The sequence below is a fragment of the Panthera onca genome, chromosome D4 (assembly GCF_046562875.1).
Source record: "Panthera onca isolate mPanOnc1 chromosome D4, mPanOnc1 haplotype 2, whole genome shotgun sequence".
NCBI lineage: Eukaryota > Metazoa > Chordata > Mammalia > Carnivora > Felidae > Panthera > Panthera onca.
In genome coordinates this window covers 1,544,745-1,560,901 of record NC_138351.1, presented here as the reverse complement: position 1 = coordinate 1,560,901, position 16,157 = coordinate 1,544,745, and the positions used below count along the sequence as shown (strand labels likewise).

At 44.1% G+C, this 16,157-nt stretch overlaps 2 protein-coding genes across 6 annotated transcripts in view; one reads left to right on the top strand and one right to left on the bottom strand.

Moving 5' to 3' along the window:
* Nucleotides 1-16,157, bottom strand: part of CENPP (centromere protein P) — a 228,469-nt gene that overhangs the window by 32,920 nt on the left and 179,392 nt on the right. The gene's annotated exons all lie outside the window — the stretch shown is intronic.
* The window catches only part of ECM2 (extracellular matrix protein 2), a 33,368-nt gene continuing 26,639 nt past the window's right edge, over nt 9,429-16,157 (top strand). For 2 of the 4 annotated variants that reach the window (XM_060610301.3, XM_060610297.3), the window contains exons 1-2: nt 9,436-9,538; nt 9,855-9,904. The gene's annotated coding sequence lies outside the window, so the exon portion shown is untranslated. Of the gene's footprint in view, nt 9,539-9,854; nt 9,905-10,955; nt 11,010-16,157 lie in introns of all 4 variants that reach the window. The other 2 variants (XM_060610299.3, XM_060610298.3) reach the window with 2 other exon arrangements.

The window sequence follows — 16,157 nt, the reverse complement described above, 5'->3', positions numbered from 1 at the left end:
TTACACTTTCAGCAGTGAATGTACGCTCTTATGGCAAAAAATCACCTAACTGTAGTTTTTAAGAATGGAAATTAACTGTAAATACCAAATGTGGGGTTTTTTTTGGTACAAAATTTCTTCTGTAACCTTTTCCTTGAACTCTGGTCAGAATATCACAAGTGTTAAAATGGGCTGGTTTGGATCTAAGCAAAACAACATACTGGCTTTGGGGACAGGATACACACGAAAATCGCCAAACAAGCCTAAACTTTAATAAACAGCTGTGAAAAGCAGAAACTGAACTACGTTTGAAAATTCCTCCGAGCAGGACGGCAGTGTCTGTGCACTACTGTGAACTGTCTACAGTAAAGCACACAGGAGGGATCACTAGTTTTGCGGGTAGAGAGGGCATGCTGTTCCTCCGAATGTGCTGACGCGGTGCTGGGAGAGGCCCACGCCAAGCTGACCAAAGGCAAGCTGGCAATTTGAAGAGAAAGCTCAGGAAACACTTGAGAACTTAGCACAGATCTGTGGCTCACGGGCATGTGTCAGAGCAACGTGATTAGTGCCGGGTCGTGTCTGCCCAGTGAAGGGACAAGATCATGGAGGAGAGCAGGATGGGTCGACGGGGCCGGGAAAAAGACGATGAGAAAGAAAAGCAGAAAGGCAGAGGGAAGAGTGGACGGACTTCCAAGGACCGGGCAATGAGTAAGAAAATGAAGAGTCGGGAGAAGGCTGATTGGGTGGCCGTGGGGCCGCCGGGACGTTGGTAAGGGCACTTCCACGGGGCCACAGGAACCACGCAGCACACGGAACAAGTGGGAGGGCAGCAGGGGAGGCGTTTCCTGTACTTTTCCGGAGCTTGAGGAAAAAGCGGGACGAAGGAATGGATGGCAGTCTGAAGGCTGCCAGACGGGACACAGAATGTTCTCTCTGGCTGACAGAAGCTTGTGTGTTTCGGTGGGCGAAGAGCAAGTGGCCATGCTCCTGTTCAAGGGCCCCGTGTGCGGGCTCCACCGTGACCCCACTGAGACGCAGTCCCTGCTACGTCCAATACCCTCTTAAGATGGCTGAGTCACTCAGATTTAGGCTGAGTCCAACAAGATGGCCGCATGGGAGGTGTGAGTTCAGGACAAGAGCACAGTGGCCCAGTCGAGTTCACGAAGAGGCTCTGCAATCCCGCACGAGGGGCCGCTTGCTTCTCCTGTCTGCCGGGTGTTCTGTCCCCCAAGCCCCATAACCTCGGACAGTGTCCCGGGTGTCACACTCTCAGTAGCACTACCCTGATCTCGAGAGCAAAGTACATTGGGAAACATATGGCACCTCGGGGCACCTGGGTGGCTCAGTCAGGCAACCATCCGACTTGACTTCGGCTCAGGTCATGATCCCAGGGTTGTAGGATTGAGCTTCTGCATCGGGTTCTGTGCTGACAGCATGGAGCCTGCTTGGGATTCTCTCTCTCTCCCCCCTTCTCTCTCTCTGCCCCTCCCCCACTCACACATGCTCTCTCTCTCTCAAAATAAATAAACATCAAAAAAAAAACCAAACATGGCATCACAGAAGACATCATTTTGGGGAACTGCATCACAATGAAACCACCACACCAAGTCCTTACCATATTCCTACAGATCTCTACCCAGAATATTTTCTTCCTTGAGAATTATGGTGTCCACTCATGGTCGGCTTCCCATCTTAGTCCCATACTTAGACTGGGCATGAGGGGCTCTCTGAACTGGGTCCTCCTCTGGCCATGCCCTCCTCACTAGGCAAGGTGCTTCCTCCTCGAGATCATGCGTAGGGCTCAGACACCAGAGCTCCCGCCCAAATGGCTTTGTTTCCAGGTCCACGTAAGCCCCTTCCCTGGCTCACTCACCGTGAGGACATACTGCAACGCTGTGTGAGCAACCCTGGCCTAAAGGGTTTGCCTATACAGGCTGGGTATTCCCACAAGGAGGCGACAGCACACGACACAGGGTGGGAGGTGTGGCAGACCAGCACCCACTCCTTCCTAAGCCACCATGTTACCGTGTTGTAGAGGCGAATTCTGAGTTCAGGATTCTAACTCTGAGCCCGGCTCTCTGGGCCATTATAAAGGATATTTGAGACGGGAGGAGAATGCCCCCGGCATCCTCAAGTAGACCGATGTTTGCTGATTTGTCTCCACACCCGGATGTAATGCAGGGGAAGGAGCCCGTGTGTTCCCACCTGACACGTTCAGCATGGAGATTCAGGCACTGCCCCATAGGCCTGGGACTTCTGGGGGAGGCTGCAGACCGAGTGGAGGGCAGGGCTGACAGACAGAGATCCGGTGGTCCCAGTGGGCCATTCATTCTACTAGGCTTGCACCTGAGCACTATCTCGGGGAGTGGGGGGAGTCCCTAAGAAGGCAGACCTCCTGGGGCCCGTGACGTGCCACACCACCCCGAAGATCACGGAACCTCATCAGTGTCTCAGAGGCCCCTGTGCAGCATTCCCAACAGAAGGACTTTCCAGTCATGCGGACTCGTAGCCTCGCCAGGCAGTTCAGGCAACAGGACTGGTCATGAGGCCTGTCTGCCTGTCCACTGCACAGAGCCCAAGCCAGCCTGTCCGTGTGTGTCCACAGACCCTGGCTCTGGTCTCTGGAGGGCAACGGGACAGTGTGGTTTCCTCTCTGCAGTGTCTCGGTCCCTGTCAACAGCCATGCTGGCGTTACCACTTCTCTCCCACGTCCAGGAGCCGAATTCGGGTCCCACTGCAAGTTGTGGGCGATCCACCCTAATTACTGCAGCTCCTCATGATAAGAGCTGATGTGTGGGACAGAAAGCCTGTTGCCTATTCTGCTTCAAGACTGGCCTGGCTTTTCTTAGATCCCTGTATTTCCACACACATTTTAGAATTCGACAAGTTCCACCAAAAAAAAAAAAAAAAAAAAAAGTGGGGGAGGTAATCTGTTAGGATTTTGATGAAGTTGCATCACATCCAATCAGCATAAGTAGAAATGGTATCTTTGCGATCCTGAACGTTCCATCCCCGGGGGTGGTACCTCCCCTCCCCAAACTGTCATCTGTAATTGTCTTCCAACATTTTCTCCGAAAAGATCTTGCTCATCATTGCTTTAATTTATTCGTAAACACTTGTAATATTCTTGAATATATCTGATATTTAAAACACATCTTTCCCTTTCTCTTGTCCTCTAACGATAGGAAGAAACAACTGATTTTTATACATTGTGCACCTGCAAAACACTTTATATGATTTAATGATTTATCTCAAAGTTATGTTTTAATTTCATATGTAGAAGCACATCATCTGGGACTGGTAAAAATTTTTCCTTCCATTACCTATTTTTTTTGTCGTATCTCTTTTTTCCTTATTTTTCTTGCTTTACTGCACTGGCCATGACCTTCAGTGGGCCTGTCTTTATCCCAGAAAGGGAAACATTTCAGTATTTCACCATTGAGTATTTTTTAAATAACAACTTTGTGGAGATATAATTTACAAACCATAAAAGTCACCTTTTTAAAGTATACAATTCAGTGGTTTTTAGTACATTCCTAGTGGGGAGCCATCCCACTGCCTACTTTTGATACATTGTAGTCACCCCATAAACATACTCCGTTCCCCCCGACACTCTCACCCACTCCCTCCCTTCATGGATGGGCTCCTCCTAGACATTTCATGCGAATGGAATCATACAGTTTGTGTCCTCTCACAAGTGTCTTTTGCACGGAGCAGTGTGTTTTTGAGGTTCCTCTACACAGCAGGTATCAACGCTTTATTCCTTTTTACTACCAAGTAATATTCCACTGGGTGGATGGACATTTTATTCATGCATTCATCAGCTGATGGACATTTGGGTTGTTTTCACATGTTGGCTGTTATGAACAGTGTAGCAATGAAATTAGAAATTCACGTGTAAGTTTTCATGTAGATATGTATTCCTACTTCTCTTGGGTACGTAGCTAAAAGTGGAAGTGTGTGGTTTGTAGACACTCTGTCAGACTAAGGAATTTCTTCCATTTCTAGTATGCAAAAGCCTTATTTCACTCTCCTTTAAACATTAACATGACGGGGTGTGTGGGTGGCTCAGTGAGTTAAGTGTCTGATTCTTGACTTCAGCTCAGGTCATGACCTCACTGTCATGAGATCGAGCCCTGCCTCGGGCCCCTTGCTGGGTGTAGGGCCTGAGATCCTCTCTCCCCTGCCCCTCCCCCATGCACACACATGCTCTCTCTCAAGAAAACAAAACAAAACACATGATCATATAATGTCTTTTTTTGCTGTTGTTATTTTTTGCTTGTTTTTTGTTTGTTCGGGTTTTATTCTTAAATCAACCAGGTATTTCTTGAATAAGCCCAATGTAGTCATGATGTATTATCCTATTTATATATTGCTGGATTTTACTTTTGTGAATCTATGTTCAGTAGTGAGCCTGGTCTACAATTTTCCTTTTCTTTACTACCCTTGTTGGGTTGTTGTATGGTTATGCCTTAAAACACTATTCAGGGGGCACCTGAGTGGCTCAGTCAGTTAAGCGTCCGACTTCGGCTCAGGTCGTGATCTCGTGGTCCTGTGAGTTCGAGCTCTACATCGGGCTCTGTGCTGACAGCTCAGAGCCTGGAGCCTGCTTCGGATTCTGTGTCTCCCTCTCTCTCTCTGCCCCTCCCCTGCTCACGATCTGTCCCTCTTTCTCTCAAAAATATATAAACATTAAAAAAAATTAAAAAACTACTGCTCAATAACATTTGTTGATGAATAATATAGGCCTGTGGTATTCTTTGTGGGAAGGTTTGAAATTATGAATTTGACTCCCTTAATAGTTACAGACAATTCAGATTTTCTGTTTCTTCTTATGGCAGTTTCATAATTGTATTTTCTAGGAACTGTCATATCATCTAAATTTGCTGACATAATGTCGATAATATGCTCTTGTGTTCTTACTTATTTATATCTTTTTAGAGACAGAGAGTGAGCGCACAAGCAGGGGAGAGGGGCAGAGAGAGCGAGTGAGAATCCCAAGCAGATTCCACGCTCAGTGTGCAGCCTGATGCCGGGCCCGAACCCACAACCCTGGTCTCGTGACCTGAGCCAAGATCAAGAGGTGGACGCTCAACTGACTGAGCCCCGCAGGTGGTCCTCCTCTTATGTTCTTTTAACTGCTCTCAGAATCTATACTGACAGCATTTTCAAGTCCTCACACTGGTAACCTACACTCTTCCTCTTTGTTCCTGAATCTGACTCGCTACCGACTTTAGTAGGTTTATTTAAAAAAAAATCCAGCTTTTGGCATCGTGGATCTTGTCTGCTGTATGAGTGTTTTCTATTTCATTGACAGTTTTGCTTCTTGGCATTTCTGGTGGTCTCCCCAAGGGCATAAAGCTACCCAGGGCCTCTGAGGTCTGCTGTGCTCAGGGTCTCATTTTTTTTTTTTTTAACTGCATTGCCAGGGGCAACCGGATGGCTCAGTCAGTTGAGTGTCCAACTTCAGCTCAGGTCATGATCTTGTGGTTCATGAGTTTGAGCCCCGCATCAGGCTCTGTGCTGTCAGCATAGAGCTTGGAGCTGCTTCGGATCCTCTGACCCCTCTCTCTGCCCCTCCCCTGCTTGTGTGTGTGTGTGTGTGTGTGTGTGTGTGCGCGCGCGCGCGCGCACGTGCACGGAAGCGTGCTCTCTCTCTCAAATATAAATAGAAAAACATTTAAAAAAAAAAAAAAAACCACCTACAATGCTGATTTCAAAATGTTTTTATAGTGATCAAACTTTTCCGGTCTTTGATGGTAAGGTTCAGAGAGTCACCCACCTGCCAATATTTGATACAGAAAACTGATTTACAACTTTGTTGTAAAAATTCATGGCACTTGCATGTATTTGCATTACCTATTCTGGAGCATGAAAATCATTTTAAAAATAAAGTGACAGAGAAGGGCGCCTGGGTGGCTCAGTCAGTTAAGCATCCAACTTCAGCTCAGGTCACGATCTCATACTCCGTGAGTTTGAGCCCCGCGTTGGGCTCTGTGCTGACAGCTCGAGGCCTGGAGCCTGCTTCAGATTCTGTGTCTCCCTCTCTCTGACCCTCCCCCATTCATGCTCTCTGTCTCAAAAATAAATAAACATTAAAAATAAAGTGACAGAGAAATGGGCATTCTGTGTATTTATGGTGGGAGTACACACATTACAGGACCTTTGTAGAAGCACGCACCAAAACTCGAAACTGTCCAAACACCCGTTGACCACATCACAGCACATTCCCACATCAGCACTGCACGTAAATGTACCCCTTCCAGGGGGCAAGTCGGTGACAGCAGATGGAACAACCATCACGCCCCGTGGTGTGAAGTGGCTGAAGGCACTTGTGGCACGGGGTGGGTGTCACAACAGCCTGAGGAGGCAACACCCATTTCTGAGAAGAGCCTCTTTAAACCTGTCAACAAGTAGCTTTATCTTTGAAGTTGTTGCATGGGAAGCAACCACACCCATATAAGAAAAACTAACTCATCGGTATCCCACAGCCCCAGGGGTAAAAACACTGAAAAGGTGACCTTACTCAAATATGTGTTCTGGAGGCTGAACCCACAGCAGCCACGCTTGTGGCCCAGGCGCTGGGGGACCTGCTCACACCTGCGTGGTGACAGACACCAAGCTGCAGAGCAGCTGTCAGGGCCAAGTCTCAGGACACAGTTACGGCTGCAGTAATACAGGGGAGGAGACCTCGAATACCAGGATTTTCCATGTACTATGTGGTTAAAATAGTTTCTGCGGAAGGATTCACATAACAGTCCATGAAGCCACAAAGTCAGAGCGGGGACCTCAGAAACCAGAGTCCTGGTCTCTGCGATGCTGTCAGACTTGGCGTCCGTAACTCCTGTCTTTACACTGCTACTTTAAGTTACTTCTCATTGTTTAAATTCTTTTTAATAGTTACTTTTTTTCCCCCTGATCTGGTTATAAAAGGCTAAAAATGTTATAAAAGGACAGATTACATAGTAAAACCCCTGCATAATTCCATCACTCAGAGATAACCATTATCAACAGTCTGTTATTTATTCCTTGTTTATTCCTTCCTGTCTGTTCTCCAGGAAGGTGCTATACATTATTAGAAGGTAAGATAATACAGCACGTGTACTGTTTTGACATTTCTTTTTTCTTCTTGGTACATTGTGGACAACTTTGCTAACCGGTGTAACAGTTACTTGTCTCTCTACCAGCTTAGGGCAGTCCACTGTTCCCTGTCAATATACTAGTGGGTTAATTCCTTCCCTTTTATGTTACAATGTTTCCAAGTACTTTCCTGGATGCACAGATGTACAGCTAAAGATGTTTCTATAATGGATCCCAAGGAGTCAAATGCTGGGACAACAAACCGCTACAAAGAGTGTAAAGGCTTCTGTTTGTCTTAAACACTGTCCAACACTGAGTTCATCAACATTTTTTTCCCTCCCCAAACAGTGTATTTCAACAAATCAGGTGCCCCCCCCCCCGCCTTTTTTTTTTTTTTTTTTTTTTAAAGAGAAGCTTCAGATTGACAGCAAAACAGAGAGGGAGGTACAGAGAGGTTTTCCATACATTCCCCATCCACCCCTTATATGTGACCTCATATTACCAACACCCCCCACTAGCGTGGTACATTTGTTGCTACTGATAAGCCTGTACTGACATATACTAATCACCCAAGCCCATAGGCTACCCTGAGGTTCACTCTTGGTGGTGCACATTCTATGGGTCTGGATAAATGTATGATGACATGTATCCACTATTATGATCATACAGGGTAGTTTCCCTGCCTTCACAGTTCTCCGTGCTCTATTCATCCCTCCCTCTGGCCTAATCCCTGGCAACCACTGATGTTTTACTGTTTCCACAGTTTTGTCTTTTCCAGAATGTCATATAGTTGGAATTGTATAGTATGCAACCTTTCAGACTAACTTCTTTCACTAGTAATGTACATTTAAGGTTCCTTCATGGTTTTTCATGGCTTGGTAAGAGTATCTCCTCTTAGCATTGAAAAATATTCCATTGTCTGGATGGATCACAGTTAATTTACTCGTTCACCTACTGAAGGGCATCTTGGATGCTTCCAAGTGTTGGCACTATGAATAAAGCTGATGTAAACATCTGTGTGCAGGTTTTGGTGTGGACATAAGTTTTCAACTCATTTGGGTAAATACCAAGGAGCAGGACTGCTGGGTCACAGATTAAGAGTATGTTTAGTTTTCTAAGAAACATCACACTGTCTTCCCACATGGCCGCGCCATTTTGGATTCCTACCAGCAAGGAATGAGAGTTCCTATTGCTCCACATCCTTGCTCGCATATGGTGTTGTCGGTGTTTTGGATTTTTGCCATTCTAGTAAGTGTGTAGTGGTATCACACTGTTGTTTAATCTCCGAAGCCCTTTTCTTTTCTGATTGTGTGTAAGCGTTTTTGGGAAGGAAGGTGGGGTCCTATCTCTAATAGTAGAATCTTCCCAAATGTTTTGTAATCCTGAGCTATCTGCTCACGACTAACAGTATAGGGTTAAAATGCTGACCAAAACGTATCAGTGGGGATGATCAATTTTGTCTTTATAGTGGGTTGTGCCAGTGGTGAGCTTAGATTCTGAACATGGGGGTTCCCTGCTCCACCAGCCACCCAAGCCCAGTGGATGAGAACACAGGTTCAGTTTAGGGGCAGATGCCTAATACTCACAACAAATGATGGAGACATCCGGAGGACTGGGGTCATCTAACCTGCTATTCTTAAGTGCAGTCTCTAACAAACGTCACCATTCCCAGCATTTGGAATTTCTAAACCTGTGGGGAACACCCACAGAGCTATCCTGTCCCATACACTTGGGCTGCAGTGTTATCTGTCAGAGTCTCTGTGCCTTTAATCTTTAAGGAATTTCTCAACATTTCTTCTAATAGTACTAATTATTTTGCATATATATATATATATATATATATATATATATATATATGTAGTTTATTTTAAGGCATTTGGATGGCCCACGTGTGTAGTCAATTACCTTGATTTGATCTACCCAGGTCATTTTAAGATTTTGGAAAAACAAAAATGTAGCTCTTCTCTGTCAGAAAATTTAGACACTTGAAGTAGAATAGTAAGAATTTAAAAATAGCCATTAAATAATTCCCTAGTCTGTGACAGGCACTTCACATAGGGTATTCATTGCATTGGCAGGGTAGGTATCATCATCCCAGTTGTACAGAAGGATAAAGTTTAATCAGAAACAACAGTAACTCATCCAAGGTCCCCATAAGCAGCAGTGTGAGCCTGGAACCCTGACCGCTCTCTGACCTGCTCATTTGTAGATAGAAAAAACCGAGGCCAAAGTAGACAACCAATTCGCCAGAGTAACCATCATCAGAAGGCTCAAAGCTCCTTTGCACATTTTCTCCTTATTGCTTCAAGGCTGGAAGTTACATAATTTCAGTGACATTAATATGTAACAGCTCTGTGCTTTGTTAACAAGGCTGCCTGCAGACTGGGGGAGCAGGCAGAGGACAGCGAGTTAACCCCACTAAAGGCATCCCAGGAATGCACGGTCCTCCACGTGGCAACAATGGCGTCTCTGTAGTCTGGTAAAGCTCAAGGGGTACCGTGGAGGCTGGTGTGAACTTAGAGGGACACCACATACTTCTTAGTGAGCCTCTACTGCTCCTCCGGTTTCTCTCCCCCTGCCTCTGCTTTCTGCTTCTGCTGTGATTGAGAACAAATATTTCCCTTGGTAACCGTCTTCCCTGGTTACTCTCTTGGCGGCTCTGCACAAAGATCCGAAAGGCATTTGTTCCCAAGGGAAGCAGTGATTTTCGATTTTACTAAGAAGTCAGCTAGCATTTCTCAACATTCCTCTCTTTCCTTGTTTTAAAGAAAGCTCTGGTTTTGTTTCATTTTCAGCCGGAGACTTTAATGACACCAAGCAGAACCTACTTAGTTTAGAATTTCAGGTAAAAGCTTAAAATTTTAAGTTTCTACTAAGGCATGTGGAATGGTTTTAATATTTGGGTGTTTTATGTTGCAAATGTGTTTAACACTTGAGGAAATTAGCTCTTACTAATAGATTTTAGAAGTTTAAAGTGTACAGTATGCTGCTTACTTGTTTTTTTTTTTCAGGATGAATACTTCCCAAGTATTTTGAACTTTTACGGAATTAGGATTAAAGATACTTTTGTAAGTTTAAATATAATTTACATGCTCAACAGAAGTAGAAGTTGGTTTGACAATTACATTCTCAATTTTTAAAACCTAAAAGAACATAAAGTATTAATTAAAAATGTTTTTCATTTTAAGCCTGTTGAGTGACGTTAAAAGGGACAACAGACATTTCATGGCTTTGTGTAGAAGTTTAAAATTCTCAATGTTATTTTAAAAACTTACTTAAGACAGTGGATGAAAAACTTTAAATGGAGATAAACAATAAGTTAACCAAGATTTACGGACAGTATTTAATGTTGGGATAAAACAAGAAGGGCTGGAAAGAAAAATGTACTTGATCAAAATAATACCTACTGTGATTTAGAGTACCATAAAATTTTAACTCTAGCGACAGATTTACTCAATTGCAAAGTTGCTTGTTAAAGTCAATATTAAACGCAATGCAAAATTTTATAAATCACTGAAAATAACAAAGGCCTAGGTATCAATTATAAATTTAAAAAAAATGTTTATTGATTTTGAGAGAGAGACAAAGAGAGAGAGTGAGAGCGAGGGAGAGGCAGAGAGAGAGGGAGATACAGAATCCAAAGCAGGCCCCAGGCTCTAAGCTGTCATCACAGAGCCTGACGCAGAGCTTGAACCCACCAACTGTGAGATCATGACCTGAGCTGAAAGTGGGACGCTTAATTGACTGAGCCACCCAGGCACCCTGACATTGATTATAAAATTAGCAATGAAAGGCCATTTCATAAAACATTTAAAATTTTAATGAGACTATTTAGATCCTGATTTTGTTAAAATTAAGATAGCTCTGAAAATTTATTTCTGTACATGTGTATTTAGGTTTCTGGATGAAAGTGAGCCAATTCTGGGGGGTAAGGAGAAAGACTCCGGGACGTAAGTCCAGGTGGGGGCCCTAGGGTGAGCAAGCCCAGGCCTGGTCCTGTCAAGCGAGTGTTTCCGGGAGGACAAGGGGCCGCCCGGGTGCTGGAGACCCTCTTGGGCGTCCTCCTAAACCCCGTCCAGGGCCGGACTAAACTTGCACCTGGTTCAAGACAGGGCGTCCGCACAGACGACTGTTAATGCAGGACAATGTCCATGAATTCTCACGCAGAGCGCAGTGCCCACGCTCTCCACCAGAGCCACGTCCCTGGCCCCTCCTGCCGCCCCCATCCTGGCTCTTGGCCCAGCCCACATACTGCCTCCTCCGTTCCCTGCTCTCTGAAACGACTCCTCCAGGGTCCTTTGCCCATTGGCGAAGGGATTTGCTCCTTTCATGACTTTTCATGTTAGTTCTACTAAAACCAAAGCGGATCACAAAAACTGGTTCCAGTGTAGCTCCACTTCAATGATGTCCAGTAGAGGTTCTGAAGAGGCTGCAGTAATTAGTGGACATACATACTGGACGCAAGTCTGCATGCTGAGGCTGGCGGACAGGACAACCTTGGCGGCGGCCATGTGCGGGGCCATCAGCCCAAGGAGGAGAACCCCTTCCTTCAGGCCTCAGGCAGAGGAAGAGCAGGAGAATGAGGCTGCACTGGGGGAAGAGGACAAAGAGGAAGGCAGAGGCACAGTAAAGGAGAGCTTGTGTGCAAAAGGTAGATGGCCTTAGGCTAAAAGATCCCAAGAAGGATAAACAAACAAAAAACAACCCTACGCATTATAGTAAAACTTCTGAGTATTAAAGAGGAGTTGAAAATATGAAAAAAAACTTCCATAGAGAGAGAGAGAAAAAAAAAAAGATTTCTCACAAAGAGATAAGACCCAGATTTGGGTTAGATTCTCATCAGTAACAGCAGATATAAGAAGTAAATAGAGGGGTGCCTGGGTGGCTCAGTCGGTTAAGTGTCCGACTTTGGCTCAGGTCATAATCTCACGGTTCCTGGGTTCAAGCCCCATGTTGGGCTCTGTGCTGACAGCTCAGAGCCTGGAGCCTACTTCGGATTCTGTCTCCCTCCCTCTCTGCTCCTCACCTGCTTGCAATCTCTCTCTCTCTCTCAAGAATAAACAAACATTAAAAAAAAAAAAAAAAAAAAAAAAAAAAAAAGTGAAAATGGACAACAGCTATAAAGTTTTGGAAGAAAAGGATTGAAATCATTATTCTATTTCCAATTAACCAATGATATTTTCTGACACAAGATTTCAAAATTTTTAAAACCCAAAACATTCTTTTAGAGAAAGAGGATCACTTTAACAGAAAATAAAAGTAATCTGAGGGAACTCCTGGTTCTGATAATAGCAGACTAAGGAATTCAGAACAAAAGCTGTTGAGAATAATTAGAATAGAGAGGGAAAAAGCAGGACTAATATTTGGGATAGAACTGAAACCAAATAGGTTTTGAACAACTTTTCTTCTGAAGGCATCTAGAAGGAGGGTCCAGAAGAGGCAGCAGAGAATTAAATGTAGCTTAATTTTTGTGTTTAAAAAAAATTTTAATGTTTATTTTTGAGAGAAAGAGAGCACGTGCGGGCGAGTGAATGGGGGAGGGGCAGAGAGAGAGGGAGACACAGAATCGGAAGCAAGCTCCAGGCTCCTAGCTGTCAGCACAGAGCCTGACGTGGGGCTTGAACTCACGGCACCATGAGATCATGACCTTAGCCAAAGTTGGACGCTTAACTGAGTCACCCAGCCACCCCAAGAATTGAGTATAGCTTTAAAACAGCCTCAGCAGGCAAGACAGAAATAAAGCCCTAGGAACGGGGCTACGCCGGCAGCAGGATGACAGGGAGGGCGATGCCAGTGAGGTCCCCCGCTCTGGTTTGGGACCCAGTGTGATCCATAAGCAGACATAGCAAGGCTCAGCTTCAGAACATGCCGTCTATAACTGGTAGTGCCCTCACCCTAATGCCCGAAGCAGATGTAAATCCTTCTGGGATAAGAATTTATCATTAAGGCTTCCAAGTATTTCCCTAATTTTTCATTATACAATATCTGGTGCTCAATCAAAAGCCATCAGGCATAGGAAGAAATAGCACAATGCGGCTATAATCCCGGGGAAATAAGACAACAGAAACAGATACATCAAGTGTTCAGAAAGTGGGAGTCTTCAGACATAGACTTTAGGAAGAATGTGATTAACATGTTCAAAAAGTAAAAGACAAGACTGAAAATTTCAGTGGAGAATCAGAAACCATGAGAAGAACTCACTGAAAACTCAAAACCAAAAATCCCACAGTAACAGAAACAAGGAAGTCAATGGACAGATTTAATAGTGGAAGAGAGAATTCATGAACTGCAACACAGGTTAAAAGGATAACCAGGACAATTCACAGGCAGACAGGGATAGAGACAAGAGAGGGTAGACGCACTGAAGACACCATGAGGAGGCCATCATGTCTACCAACGTGGCCCTAAACACACTCAGGACAGAAGTAGGAAAGTACTGGGTGGAGAGAAGGGCTGATGAGTCTCCAGGCCATAGATTCAAGAAGTGCTATAAATCCCAAAGGCGACAAAAACAAGAAAATCCTATCTATGTACCATACAGCAAAAAAGCTGAGCACCAAAGCCAAAGAGAAAATCTTAGATAAAGCAGCCAGCAGAAAAAGTTATTTAAAGGAGAAATAGGGGTGCCTGGGTGGCTCAGTCGGTTAAGCGTCCGACTTTGGCTCAGGTCATGATCTCGTGGTTTGTGGGTTTGAGCCCTGTCTCGGGCTCTGGGCTGAAAGCGTCAAGCCTGCTTTGGATCCTCTGTCCCTCTTTGTGCCCCTTCCCTGCTCACGCAGGCTCTCTCTCTCTCTCAAAAATAAACATTTTTCTTTTTTTTAAAAAGGAGAAATAATCAGGTGGGCAGATGAATGTTCAATCAAAATTAAGGAAACAAGAAGACGTTGGAATGAGATCTTCAAAATGCTGAAACAAAAAACTTGTCAACCTACAATTCCACGTCCAGCAAATGCATTCTTCCAGAATGACATAAAACATAAGTATTTTCAGATACACACACAAAAAGAAGTGGTCACCAGTAGTCCTGCATTAAAGGAATTACTAAAAAGTGTTCTTAAATCAGAAAGAATGGAACCCTGACAGAAGCCTGAAACCATGGGACAGAATGGGCAGAAAGAAAACAGTAAATGTTCAGGTGACTGTAACACAGGAGGTCCCAGCTGGGGCAGGAGGATTCCCTCCATCGCCCAGCACATAAGGTGTGAAGACATTTCTGCTCGCCATGAGTGAAGGGAAGGTGCTGGCTGCATCTACTGGGCAGAGGCCAGGGATGCTACTGAATATACAAATACAAATTCTCCAACCCAAATGTTAGTGGTGCCAAGGCTGGGAGAGCCTGATCTAAATGACAATCACCATCATCTTCTGAGGACGTCACATGTATCTAGAATTAATGTGACAAGAGTGGCACGGTGCTGGGCTGAGGGACAGAAGGAGGCTGTCCTGGCCTCACATTGTCCAGGAGGACAGAAAGGCTCTGGTTTATACCAGACGTGACAGGCTGAGATGTATGTGGTAATCCCTACAAAGAGCAGAATAGTAAAAAGTGTAAATTACTAACAGAACAAGAAAAACTCAGTCATCAATTTAAAAAAGCAAGCAAGCAAGAAAAACAAAACACAACAAGCAGGCAGAACGAATAGAAAGCTAATAGTCAGAAAACAGATTTAAACTCAAACATGTCAAGTGTTAACGTTAAATATAGACTAAATGTTCCAATTAATAGACAAAGATTGTCACACTGCATTAAAAAAATTCCATGATATGCAAATAGAAAGTATATTGAAAATATAAGACTATCAGCTATAATATCTCACAAAGTAGATCTTACGACAAAAAGCACTATTAGCAATATAAAAAGTACCTAATGATAAAAGCACTGGAAAGATCTAACAATTTTGGATTTGAATATACCTATAACACAGTCTCAAAATATACTAATAAACATGACCAAAGTGACTTATAAATATTAAACTACGTTCAAAAATAAACCCAAGGGATAACATAGTTCAAAACCAAAGGAGACTCTATTATTATATTTGTAAACTGAAAATTAAAATTAAGAATACAAAAATACATCCAAAAGATACATCCATAATATCTATAATCACAAAAAATTGGCAAAGAATTTAAATGTCCATCACCAAACTGTTTAGAGGGGTCATGAAAGACCCAGTAAACTAGAGGGTGGGAAGCTAGGGCCCATTCGCCAAATTCTGTTTTTTAAACAAAACACCATAGTTACATAGTCTTGCCTGTCTGTTCACCTAGTGTCTATAGCTACTTTGGGCTATTGCAGCAAAGTGGAGAAGTTTCAACAGACTGTTGGACCTCAGAGCCTAAAATATTTATCTTCTCAACTTTGGAGAAACGGTGTGCCTACCCCTTGTACTGAACAATGAATTACGATGAAGGCAATGTGTCTTTTCTGCCTTATAAACATATGCACCATTTTGAGTTTTTAAAACATATACGCTACTTTTACAAATTTGACTATTAAAAAAATTTTAATATTTATTTATTTTTGAGAGGGAGAGAGAGAGAGAGACAGAGCACAAGCGGGAGAGGGGCAGAGAGAGAGGGAGAAACAGAATCTGAAGCAGGCTCCAGGCTGAGCTGTCAGCACAGAGCCAGATGCGGGGCTTGAACCCACCAATGGTGAGATCATGACCTGGAGCCGAAGTCGGATGCTTAACGACTGAGCCACCCAGGCGCCCCTCAAATTTAAACATTTTAAGAACAAATGATAAAAAAAGATTATGAACTCTGGAGAGAGAAAACTATGTGAACGCCGCCTGTATCTTTATCTTTTAAAAGTTTATTTATTTAAGTAATCTCTACCCCAATGTGGGGCTCAAACCATGACCCTGAGACCAAGAGTTGCATGCTTTTCCCACTGAGCCAGCCAGACACCCCCATGGCTTGTATCTTTACATTTCTTTGGGCTTTCCTATGGACAACAGACTGGAGCTCAACCTAAGAAGACCCTGTTGACAGAGCTGTCTGAGCCCAGAAGATGATGAATCCCCCAGAGCTGGAAACGGAGGAGAGCTTCAAGGACTCACTGAAAGTCTGAGCTGCACACAGCAGAGTGCCAC